Genomic DNA, 12,390 nt, shown 5'->3' with positions numbered 1-12,390 from the left:
TCCACTTATAGTTTTCAATAACACTTAACATGGTCTAATTGTACTCTTAAATGACTTTAATATGCCTCATTGCATGTAAACCTCATCTAATCGGTTTTCATACATGCTAGGTTATCCCCTTTATGTTAAGGATTTCTATGACTTGTAACTCAATTGAGCTTGGCTCGTTATCTTAACTTATTGCCTAATTGTGGCCTAACCACCCCATGTAATTTGGTTATATTATATATGACTGATTGTAACACACCATATTTAATCATCACAAGAACATTGGCACATAACATGCACAATTTGGTAGGTCATAACCTACACCAAAATGAGCCAATTCCCCTGGCCATATACAAGTGAATATGTATACTTTTATAAGCCTTCATATTGGCTAATCAAATGACACGTATAACAAAATAACAAAAGCCCTATACATTCCATTGAACAAAATAAGAGTATCTATATACCAAAGTTAGACAAGATGATAGTGTGTTGATTTTCCGACCGTCTCCCAATCTTCACGAGTCCACGAGCTCTGTAAGACAAGAAAAAGAGGCATTTACATGCTTAGTAAGCCCGAATAACTCAAAAGTAAACTTATCAGTTAATTAGCATGTATCCATATTAGGCAATAAAACCAACAAGCATGAAATAGTTTCCCTATCACATGTTCTCAATCAACAAGTTAGTCTCATAACAATACACCATGTAAGTTAGTTTTAGATGAGCTCATCGTTTAGCATTTTCATTTTTATATCTCATGTTAATCCTGTGAAGTTTCTCAGAAATCTCAATGGATTATCTATTTACCGTCAAGTCATAAGAGCGATCATCTCAAGTACGCGTTCCCGCGAACCTCACATCATATAGTAGGATTACCAGTCCAGGCTAAATCCCTTAGTGACAAACACCCTTAATGAGCTTGGATCTGAATTACCAGTCCAAGCGAAATTCAGACCCTAATCGGATTACCAGTCCGGGCTAAATCCACAACGCACCCATATTCTTCGGGATGCTCAATCACTCAAGGAACCTGTCCGAGCTAGATCATTTCTATATTTGAGATCAACGGATTACCCGTCTGGGCTAAATCCTTTTCTGCAACACATGCAGGAACTCAATTCATGTAAGCCATGGTTTATCCATCGAATTTCCCTTTTGACTTCAACCGGGACATTTATTATCATATCATTATTATTAACATATTTCATGGATTTTCATGCCATCATTATAACCAATTATCATACATTCATAAAACATGCAATTAGACATATTAATAGTTTACTTAAACTTATTTGAACTTACCTGGTACTCGTTTCGGTTTCGCATTTCGGCTATTCTGAAACTTTTCGTTTTCCTCGATCAACCTCCAAAATTTGTTCCTCGGGGTATATAATAATAAAAATGAATCATTAATACACATTATTCTTTTCGAGTCTAAATTTCACCCACGGACAAAATAACCATTTTTCCCCTAACCTTTCACATTATTTACGATTTAGTCCCTATGCTCGTATGATGAAATGCATGAATTTTCTACATTACCCAAGCCTATTAGAATGTTCTTTTCTCTTATGGTAGCCCACATTTTTCCATTATTTCACATTTCTACCACATATTTTACACCTTTTGCAAAAAGGTCTTTTTAAGGGTTTTTCATGAAAATCACCTAGAAATAGATGTGTAACACACATCCAACTTTCATATTCATCCATAAATCATCAAAGAATAAACATGTCACACATGGGTCACTTTACATACATGAACCCTAACTCAAAATATGGGTAGAAATGGAGAGAGTAAGTTATCGGGATTTTAAAAATACGAAGAACATTAAAAACGGGGCTAGAGAGCACTTACTATTGAGCTTGGAAAGCTTGAAAACTCTAGCTATGAAGAACCCTAATTTTCAGCAGCAACATGGATAGAATGGGCTGATTTTTTGGCTTATTTTCCCATTTTCTTTCATTAATTAGCTAAATAACCAAAATGCCCTTAAGCCCTTTCTTTCAAATTTTATCCATACATGCCCATTTTTGTCAAAAAAAATAGAAATTGGGCAAATTGGTTTTTAAGGACTTCTAATTAATAATCTAAAGCAATTTCATGCAAATTTCTTCTAGAATCCAAGTTTTGTAATTTATTCAATTTGGTCCTTATTTTTCAATTGGACACCTCACTCATAGAATTTCTTCATGAAACTTTAGCGCATGCATATTTTCATATTCTAGACCTCATAATAATCATAAAAGAAATATTTCAATGTCAGATTTGTGATCCCAAAACCACTGTTCTGCCTCGACCCTATTTTAGAATGTTACAGCATCTCATTCCTCTGTGATATGTTTTCGCTCCTTTGACATCTATCACAGTTCTTCACATAAGCATAAGCATCTTTAAATAGTGTAGGCCAAAAGAAACCTGCTTGCAAAATCTTTGCTGCGGTACGTGCACCACCGAAGTGTCCTCCACTTTGAGATGAATGGTAATGATGTAAGATCTCAACAATCTAACTTTGAGCTACACACTTTCAGATTATATTATATGCACACTGTTTAAACAAGAACAGGTCCTCTTAGAAATAATACCGACTATCATGAAGGAATTTTTTCATTTGTTGATATGTCAATTCTTGAATAACTATTCCACATACAAGATAATTAGCAAAATCAGCAAACCAATGTGTTTCATGAATTCGACTCACCTCAAATAAGTGCTCATCTGGGAAATTCTCGTTGATAGGCATATGTGATCGAGTTACCTTATCTTCTCCAACCTCGACAGAAGATCAGCTACTTGATTTTCAACACCTTTTCTATCTTGGATCTCAAGGTCAAATTCTTGGAGTAAAAATATCTTACGAATTAGCCTCAGTTTTGCATCTTTCTTCGTGTGCAAGTATTTAATGGTCGCATGGTCAGTAAATACTGTAACTTTGGTACCTATAAGATATGAGCGGAATTTGTCAAAAGAAAAAACTATAGCAAATAGTTCCTTTTCAGTTATCGTATAATTGAGTTGGGCTCCCGTCAAGGTTCTACTTGCATAGTAAATGGGGTGGAACACTTTATTCCTTCTTTGACCCATTACAGCTCCAACAACTTAATCACTTGCATTGCACATCAACTCAAAAGGTGTGCTCCAATCAGGTGTAATGATTATTGGAGCTAAGATTAACCCTATTTTCAACTCTTCAAAAGCTTCTAAACATGCTTTGTTAAAATCGAACACTGTATCTTTCTCTAACAACAAACATAGTGGTTTAGAAATTTTCGAAAAATCTTTGATAAACCTTCGGTAAAAACCTGCATGGCCTAAGAAACTTCTGACTCCTTTCATATTCATTGGGGTCGATAATCTTTCAATTACGTCTACCTTTGCTTTGTTGACTTCAATTCCTTTCTTTAAAATTCTATGCCCTAAGACAATCCCTTCCTTAACCATAAAATGGCATTTCTCCCAATTAAGGACTAGATTCGTCTCTTCCATCTCTTTAGTACCTTAGCTAAATTAATCAAACAAATATCATAAGTGTTACCAAAAATAGAAAAATCATCCATAAAAACCTCAACAAAATTTTCAACCATATCAGTGAATATTGCCATCATGCATCGTTGGAATGTTGTAGATGCATTGCATAAACCAAAAGACATTCACCTAAAAGCAAACGTACCATATGGACAAGTAAAGGTTGTTTTATGTTGATCTTTTAGAGTGACAACTATTTAGCTATATCCCGAATAACCATCTAAAAAATAATAGAATTCATTACCTACCAGCCGATCTAACATCTGATCCATAAAAGGCAATGAAAAATAGTCCTTCCGAGTGGCTTTATTCAACTTTCTATAGTCAACACAAATTCTCCAACCAGTAACAGTTATTGTTGGGATCAATTCGTTACGTTCATTCTCAACAATCGTAATTCTACCTTTTTTCGATACACTGTACCGGACTTATCCATGAACTATCTGAAATAGGATAGATGATTCCTGCATCTAGCCATTTGATCACTTCCTTTCTCACAACTTCTTACATAATAAGATTAAGCCTCATTTGCCCATCAATTCGAGCTTTTTCACCTTCCTCTAGAATAATTTTGTGCATGCAAAATGAAGGGCTTATACCTCGAATATCAGCTATAATTCAACCAATTGCTTTCTTAAATTTCTTTAGAACAGAAATTAATTGCTCCTCTCGATCTTTTGTCAGTTCGGCTGAAATAATCACATGCAAAGTAGAACAATTATCTAAATAAACGTATTTCAAATGGGAAGGAAGTACCTTTAGTTCGAGTGTAGGTGGTTCTTAGATTGACAATTTGGGTTGCACAAATTCTCTGACTTTCAACTCCAACGGTTTAAACCGTGTTGATTGAATAAAATTCCTCCAGTTGGCTTCCATCACAGCCATGTTTTCTTCACCTTCTTCATCCTTCAAAGGGTTAAACCCTAAGGCTTTCTCCAATGGATCTTCTTCAAGATGCCATAGAAATCAAGGTTTCTATTTCTTCCATAACTGAGCACTCTTCTGTCAGATCGGGAAATTTTATTGCTTTAAGAATGTTAAAAGTTACCTGATCGTCTTGAACTCGTATAGTGAGTTTGTCTTTCTACACGTCAATTAACGTTCTTCCTGTGGCTAGGAAAAGTCTCCCAAGGATAATTGGCACTTCCTTATCTGCTTTAAAATCTAGAATAATGAAATCAATAGGAAAAATAAATTTATCAACTCTTACCAAAACATTCTCGTTCTTTCCTTCAGGGTATGCTAAAGATTGATCCGCTAGCTAAAGCGTCACAGTTGTAGGTCTTACTTCTTCTGTCCCTAGCATCTTGAAAATAGACTTAGGCATCAAGTTGGTACTTGCTCCTAAGTCACACAAAGCTTTACCACAATAAGATTCACCAATGTTACAGGGTATCGTAAAGCTTCTCGGATCCTTCAATTTCGGTGGCAGCTTATTTTGCAGGAACTCACTACATTCCTTTATCAGAACGACAGTCTCATACTCACTCAGTCGTTTCTTCTTGGATAATATATCCTTCATAAACTTCACATAATTTGACATTTGTTCTAAATCCTCTACCAATGGAATATTGATGTATAATTGCTTCAGAACATCCAAAACCTTCTTGAATTGGACCTCTTGTTTCTGCTTATGTTGTTGCAATCTTTGTGGATATGAAGGTGATAGAACTTTTGGTCGAACCGAACAACTCTTCTGAGTAGGAAAATCTGCATCTAAAGAAGATGTTAAAGTATCTGAATTCACTAAGTGAGGATTTACCTTGTCAGTCTTTGCAGATTCTGAATCTTTTAGTGTAGGGACATCAACAGCTGGTTGGCTTTCCCTCTTTTCAATAAGCTCGTCCTCAACATCAATCAATCGAGGTTCCAAAATTTTACCACTTCACAATGCCACTGCCTTGATATGTTCTTTACCCAAATTTCTTGTATTCTCAGTATTGCTTGGCAAGGTTCCTTGTTGTTTATTACGAAGCTCCTCAACTAATTGACCCATTTGGTTTTCCAAATTTTTTAGTGTTGCTGCTTGACTCTGGATCAAAGCGTTATTTTTCACCATGTATGCTTTCAACAAGTTCTCCAAACTATTTGATGATTCAGCTTAAGGTGGTTTTGGAGCTTGCTGATTAAACCCCTGAGATTGGTTGGGTCTATGTTGCATAAAGTTGTTGTTTGGTCCATTTCCTTAATTGCTGTGATTACGCCATGAAGGATTATAAAAGTTAGACTGGGGTCCTTGTCCACTCCTATTTTGATGTTGGTTCCCCACATAATATACTGACTCGAGATTCAATGGGAAACTCTCGAAAGAATGACCTTCCCCACAGTACACACAGGAAACTGCTTCAAACAGACTTGGTGGTTGAGCTACAAAATTATTAGCACCATTACCGGTAAACTGATTTAATATAGAGGAAATAGACGATACCTGAGCTGATAACGAAGTGAGAGCATCAACTTCATGAACCACAGCTACACGTCTTCCTGAAGCTGTTCGATTTGTTGGCTACTGATAGTTGTTCCTCGCAATCCTCTCGATGATCTCATAAGCCTCATTATAAGACTTAGACAAAATTGCACCATTCATAGAAGCATCTACCATCAATCTTGTATGTGCATTGAGACCATTATAGAATGTCTCCAAATTGATACAATGAGGAATCTCATGATAAGGACACTACGAAGTAACTCCTTGAATCGCTCCCAAGCCTCATACAAAGACTCGTCATCCAATTGTTGGAAAGTTGTGATCTCGTTCCTCAACTTAGCATTTTTGCTAGGCGGGAAATACTTAACCAAAAATCTCTCTGCTAATTCTTGCCATGTAGATATAGAACTTGGTGGCAATGAATTGAGCCATGCTCGTGCTCGATCTCGCAACGAGTACGGAAACAACTTTAACCTTAGTGCGTCTTCAATCACACTGGCTATCTTGAATGAGTCACTCACCTTCATAAACAATCGAGGGTGGGGATATGGATCTTCTATGGGCATACCACTAAATTGGCCCATCGTTTGTAGCATTTGAAACATCACTGGTTTTAATTCGAATTGGGTTGCCTCAATATCTAGCCTTCTAATTCCTGGATTTAACTTATTGAAAAGCAACACATCATATTGTCTGATGCATTGATCCCTATCATCGGAAATGAGGATAGGATTTTGTACATGTTCGGCTTCATTACCTTAGTCTTGATTTTGATTTCCAAGGTCTATCTCGTTCTATCTCTGAGTTATTCGTTCACGTCTTTTTTGTCTAAAAGTTCCCTCAATTTCTGGGTCTACTAGGAGTAAATCGATAATCCGATCTATGCTCATAAACACTTGGAAAGAAAATTACAAAATTAAAAAGAATAAGTTAGTACTGTTAGAAATAACCAAATCGAAAATAAATAATTTCACAAAAAATGACTATGGCAACAGTTGACAATCCCCGGAAACGGTGCCAAAAACTTGTAACGCTCGAGTTTGTGCAAGTGTACACAGTCGTTACCAAGTAATAAGTAAGTATCGACTTATCGTCTCCACAGGGATTGTATTTGTACTAAGTCACTTAATTTGTAAAAGTGTATTTACAATTTGATAAATAAAAACAATATAATTGAGAAGTGATGAAAAATTAAGTATATGAAACTAAATGCAATGATCCTTGATGCAATTTATCCTAAGTATGCAAACTATATGAATGAGATAGATTTTAGCATAATTAACACAATAAGAAACAATTATAACATAAATAAGCTAGGACAATTACTTTAATTAAACTCAAATTATTATCAACAAGCTTATCAATATTTGGAAAAACATTCCATGGTAACTCGATCTTTAATGAGTTTGGAAACCACGTTAGGTCCTTTCAGAATCCTTTAGTTAGTAAATACGCATTTTACTGATCCTTATTTACTAAGGGTTTCTTAGTATTCATGCGAAGTAATAGGATGTATTAGGTTTGAAACAGTTTAATCACACAAATCTAAAAACTATACAAATAACAAAGCCTGGTTAGGGATGTTATGCAACCTGCAATTTAATCGGGTTAGGATCTAAATTGAGAATTCACATTTCAATTATGCGTCCAATACCTGTCGTTTGGTTAGGAACACTCAATTAATTCAGGTGCATTTCAATCACATATGAACGAAATACAGATGTAATAGCCTGAATTTCAACGATGTCAAAAATAGTGGTTCGAGACCATCAAATCTGACAAATGAACTCGTAGATTATCTTATTTAATATTTACAGCCAAATGTAGTTTTTAAAAGATTTTTGGAATAATAAATTGTGTTTTATAAAGATTTATTTGCTCAAGAAATTGAGAAAAAAGAGGTATCGAGATCTCGATGTTATAAACGGAGCCATAAATATTTTTATAAATATTTATGGAATGTCAATAAGGTAGTATTAAAATTTCGTTAGAAAATTTTGACGCTTGGGTGGTCAATTAAATAAAAAGGATTAAATTGGAAAATGTGTAAAAGTTGCTAAAAGAATTAAATAGCTCAATTGTCAAATGAGGAAGGACCTAAAGTGAAAATAAGCCCAAAGGAGATATTTTGGGCGGCAATAGCTGAGAAAAATCAGGAAATGGGTGAAATAAGGGCAAAATTGGAAAATTGTCAAAATTAGCTAAATAAAAATGGGACTAAATTGGAATATCCAGAATTCTCTTCATTTCTCTTCATATTCATCAGCTGAAAAATAGCCATGGAAGGGGGTTCAATCTGGTTTTCATGCTCTAGCTTCATGTAAGTTTAATTCTTGCTTTTTCCTTGAAATTTCTATGTTTTTGGAATTTTACAATTGGGTCCAACTTACTATTTCATTAGTTTTTGATTCCATGGCTAATTTTTAAAGTTTTTATGGGTGAGTGCTGAAATAATATGATGAATAATCATAGAATTGAAGCTTTACTTTTGGTATATGATGATTTTATCAAGTAAAATTGATGGAAATTTATTTTAGGACCTAATTAAGAAAGAGTTTGGAATTAATGTCTAATGTTAAAGTTCTGATTTTTAGGGGTTATGAAGAAGTTTAAAATGATAGACTAAAGTATTAATTGAGAAAAATTAGCTTAATTGAGGGGTTAATTGAGCAAGGACTGAATTGTATAAACTGTGAAATTTGGGGAAAAATGGAAATCAACATTTTTCACTAAAACTGTTTTGGACAGCAGCAGTAGTGTAACTTTGAAAAATCACCAAAAATTGTATAAATCGAATTATAGGATGAATAAAATATGAAATTAAAGCTTATTGAGTGTAGTTTCTTATAAAAGAAACGATGTAAGCAATGAAATTGTGAATCATGAGATATAAGAAATTTTATGAGACAAGGTCAGAATGATTTCGGGTGCCCCTATTTTGACTTTAGAAAATCATAAAAAATTGGAGAAAAATAATTAGGGGCTTAAATTTATATGTTTAGAATCCTTAAAGAGCTTATTTTCCATAGAAACAAATGAAAACATCATTTGGATCTTGTACGAGGATATAATTAATTTTTAGTGAAGAAGAGTCAGAATTGTTAGACAACAGAACAGGGGTAAATTTAAAGAATAAACTGTACTTATTGGATTAACCAAAAATTCTAAAAATTTTATGGTAAGAAGATATATGAGCCTAGTTTCAGGGAAAATTATCGGATCTTAATTTGGAGTTATATAGCTCCAGATATAAATAATTTAGTGACTATGACACAGATGGGACAGCTTGAACATTCATAAAAGTAAATAATAAAGATTATAGATAATGTTACTTACAAGTGTGTTATATACATTAAGGATGTGGAATGGAGAGGAGGAGGAGGAAAATATATATGAATATCCAGCTAGCATGGCTAATTTGCATGTTTTAGGCTTAAGGACTGAATTGAATAAAAGTAAAACTTCAGGGGGTAATTTTGTAAAAATGTCAAAAATGACCAAATTGAAGGGAATGAATTTTTTTATTATCTAAATTAATAAATTGAATGAAATTTTAAATTTAAGATCGGGTGAAAATTGGGAAAATGGTAAATTACCAAAATACCCCTTAATCTTGATATTTTTGCAATTTCGCCAAGTTCGTGTAACTTGAATTATATTCTTAAATGCTTGAAATGCATGTTTTTTTATATGAATATGATTTGAATGTTCATTATATGGAAATTTATGAAACATTGATATATTTGAAGAAAAAAAAGGGAAAAAAATCCCGGTTGAATGGAAGGAAAATTCAATGGATCTCTGAAAAGGAATTGACGGTAAAAAGGATCTAGCCCGGATGGGTGATCCTATCCTGATATAGCCCTCCCGAAGAATATGTGGAAAATGGATTTAGCCCGGACGGGTAATCCGAATGAGGGTCTGAATTTAGCCTAGACTGGTAATTCAGATCCAAGCTCATTAGAGTAGTTGTCGTTGCAAGGGATTTAGCCTGGACTGGTAATCCCGACAATACTCTATGAGTTTATATTACAAGGGATTTAGCCTGGACTGGTAATCCCACTGTAAGGATGAAGTTCACGGGAGTGTGCTCTATGATATGGAATGTGTAAGACCATGGTTGAAAGATACCATGGCAACCTAATATGAAATGTGTAAGACCATGGTTGAAAGATACCATGGCAACGTGATATGAAATGAATAAGACCATGGTTGAAAGATACCATGGCAACCTGATATGAAATGAGTAAGACCATGGTTGAAAGATACCATGGCAATATGACGAGAAAATGAATAAGACCATGGTTGAAAGATACCATGGCAACATGACAGAAAACGAGTAAAACCATAGTTGAAAGATACTATGACATCATGTCGAAGATAAATAAGATCGAGGAAGAGAAACGCCAAGATATCTATTGAACAATCGATATTCAGGTAATATGTATCAGATGGCATGGTTATATAAAATGGTTGTGTGAAATGTTTACAGGAATTGGTCATATGGAAATATATGTACAAAATAGTTGTATGAAATAATTAAGAAGATAGATAAATGAAATAAGGATAGGTACATGGAATTTAATTTATGTTAAGTTTAATGCGAACTATTACCGAAATAAATATATACAAGATATAAGGAAATGATGGTGCATGAAATATTGATATAACGAAATGAATGATATATGCTTATGAAGAAACAGTAAGAGAATAATATATTTTGTGACATGTACATATATAATTATCTTTGATATGTTGATACAAGGAAATTATGTAAGTTGAGACTATTATTAAACTCAAGTGTGATATGTTGAGAAAATAGGTATATCAATGTTGAATTTTTATGAAATATGTGCAAGTATACTAACAATGTTGTTGTTTGACGCTTAGACAAGTGCCAAGCTATTGATTGAATGGTAACATGTTTAATTATAAGGAGCATTGAAATGGTAAGTACTTAGATGAAAATATAATTTAAGATTTTGCGAAATTTTTTATGATCTCGATTTTATTCCAGTTGGTTTCTAATGTATGTTTTGGGCTTCGAGGGCCCAATAGAGAGACGTTATGATTATTTCAAAATATGAATAATAAATGACTCAAAATTATCTGAAAATGTTCAGTAAACTCCGGTAATGCCTCGTACCCTATTCCGGCAATGAATACGAGTAGGGGGTGTTACAACAGACTTGATTTTAATTGAAAATGTAACATCCTGATTTTGGGCTTAGTCGAAACAGTGGTTTCAGGACCACAAATTCGACGAGGAAAATTTTATTTTTATTATATTTTTATGGTCTACGATTTCACGGAATGATTTCGTGAAAATTTCATTCAAAAATTTCGACGTTTGGGCACTCAATTTGGTCAAAAGGACTGAATTGTAAAAAGTGCAAAAGTTGAGTTTTACATGTTAGAAGTGTTTAATTGTTATGAGTTTTTAAATCAAAGGTCCTTAAATGGTAATTAGACCATTTTGAAGTTTGTGGACAAAAATTGGACATGGATGGAATTTTTTTGAAAGTTTAGTAGTAAGGGCATTTTGGTCATTTGTATATTAAATGAAATAAAATGGGAAAAATAACACAAAATGGTCATCTTCTCTATATGGAGGCCGAAATTAGCATGGGGGAAGCCATGGCTAGGGTTTTCAAGCTTTCCAAGCTCAATAGGTTCGTATTTGGAAAAATACCCATAGGTGAAATTTGTGTATTTTGGTGTTTTATGATAGAATATGAGGTTTTAAATTATGTTAGACAACTTGTGCTACTCGGTTTTAAGTGAAAACGAGTAAAATGGCTTAATCGGTAAAAATACCTAATAGTCATAAGTGCATGTTAGAGTGAGAATTTGATGTTGTCATAGAAGGGAAAAATGATCAGCATGTCATAAAACATAAGAATAAGGGATGAAGTTTAATTCCCGAGCCTAGGGGCAAAAGTGTAATTATGCAAAAGTTTAGGGGCAAAATGGTAATTTTTCCAAAGTTCGTATTAAAGGCTGTTTTGATGAATGTATGTATTAAATAAATTAATTTGGTATTATAGATCAAGAGAAACGAGATTCAAGTCGTGATCGAGGGAAAAACAAAGTTTACAAGGAGTAAGCTCGATTGCTAATATTTTGTATCGAGGTAAGTTCTTATGATAATAATAATGCAATGTTATGTTTGAATTATATTTCTTACTATTATTGCATATATTGTATGATTTAATATATTGGAAAAGTTAATGGAATGGTGTTTATGATGTGGAAATATGACATGAAAGAATGTTACATGAAGTGCAAGAAAATGATGATATATGACAAGTGATATATGAAATATGTGATTTATGTTATGTAAATTCTTAAAAGCTGATTTTCTATTTGAGTTGTGTCTTATTATACTATGAATGGACAATTGGTACTATGGATAGTGAGATCGACACTTCGAGTAAGTTCGTATA

At 33.7% G+C, this 12,390-nt stretch overlaps 1 non-coding gene across 1 annotated transcript; it reads left to right on the top strand.

Annotated features, from left to right (window-relative positions):
- Positions 1 to 6,176: 6,176 nt before the first annotated feature.
- LOC121225641 (small nucleolar RNA R71) lies at positions 6,177 to 6,282 on the top strand. Its single transcript, XR_005923497.1, has one exon. It is a non-coding gene; the product is annotated as a small nucleolar RNA R71 (small nucleolar RNA).
- Positions 6,283 to 12,390: the final 6,108 nt, after the last annotated feature.

Source organism: Gossypium hirsutum, chromosome A03, assembly GCF_007990345.1.
Source record: "Gossypium hirsutum isolate 1008001.06 chromosome A03, Gossypium_hirsutum_v2.1, whole genome shotgun sequence".
In the NCBI taxonomy this organism is placed as follows: domain Eukaryota; kingdom Viridiplantae; phylum Streptophyta; class Magnoliopsida; order Malvales; family Malvaceae; genus Gossypium; species Gossypium hirsutum.
Note: the sequence above shows the minus strand (reverse complement) of the source record. Positions and strands in the feature narration are given on the sequence as shown.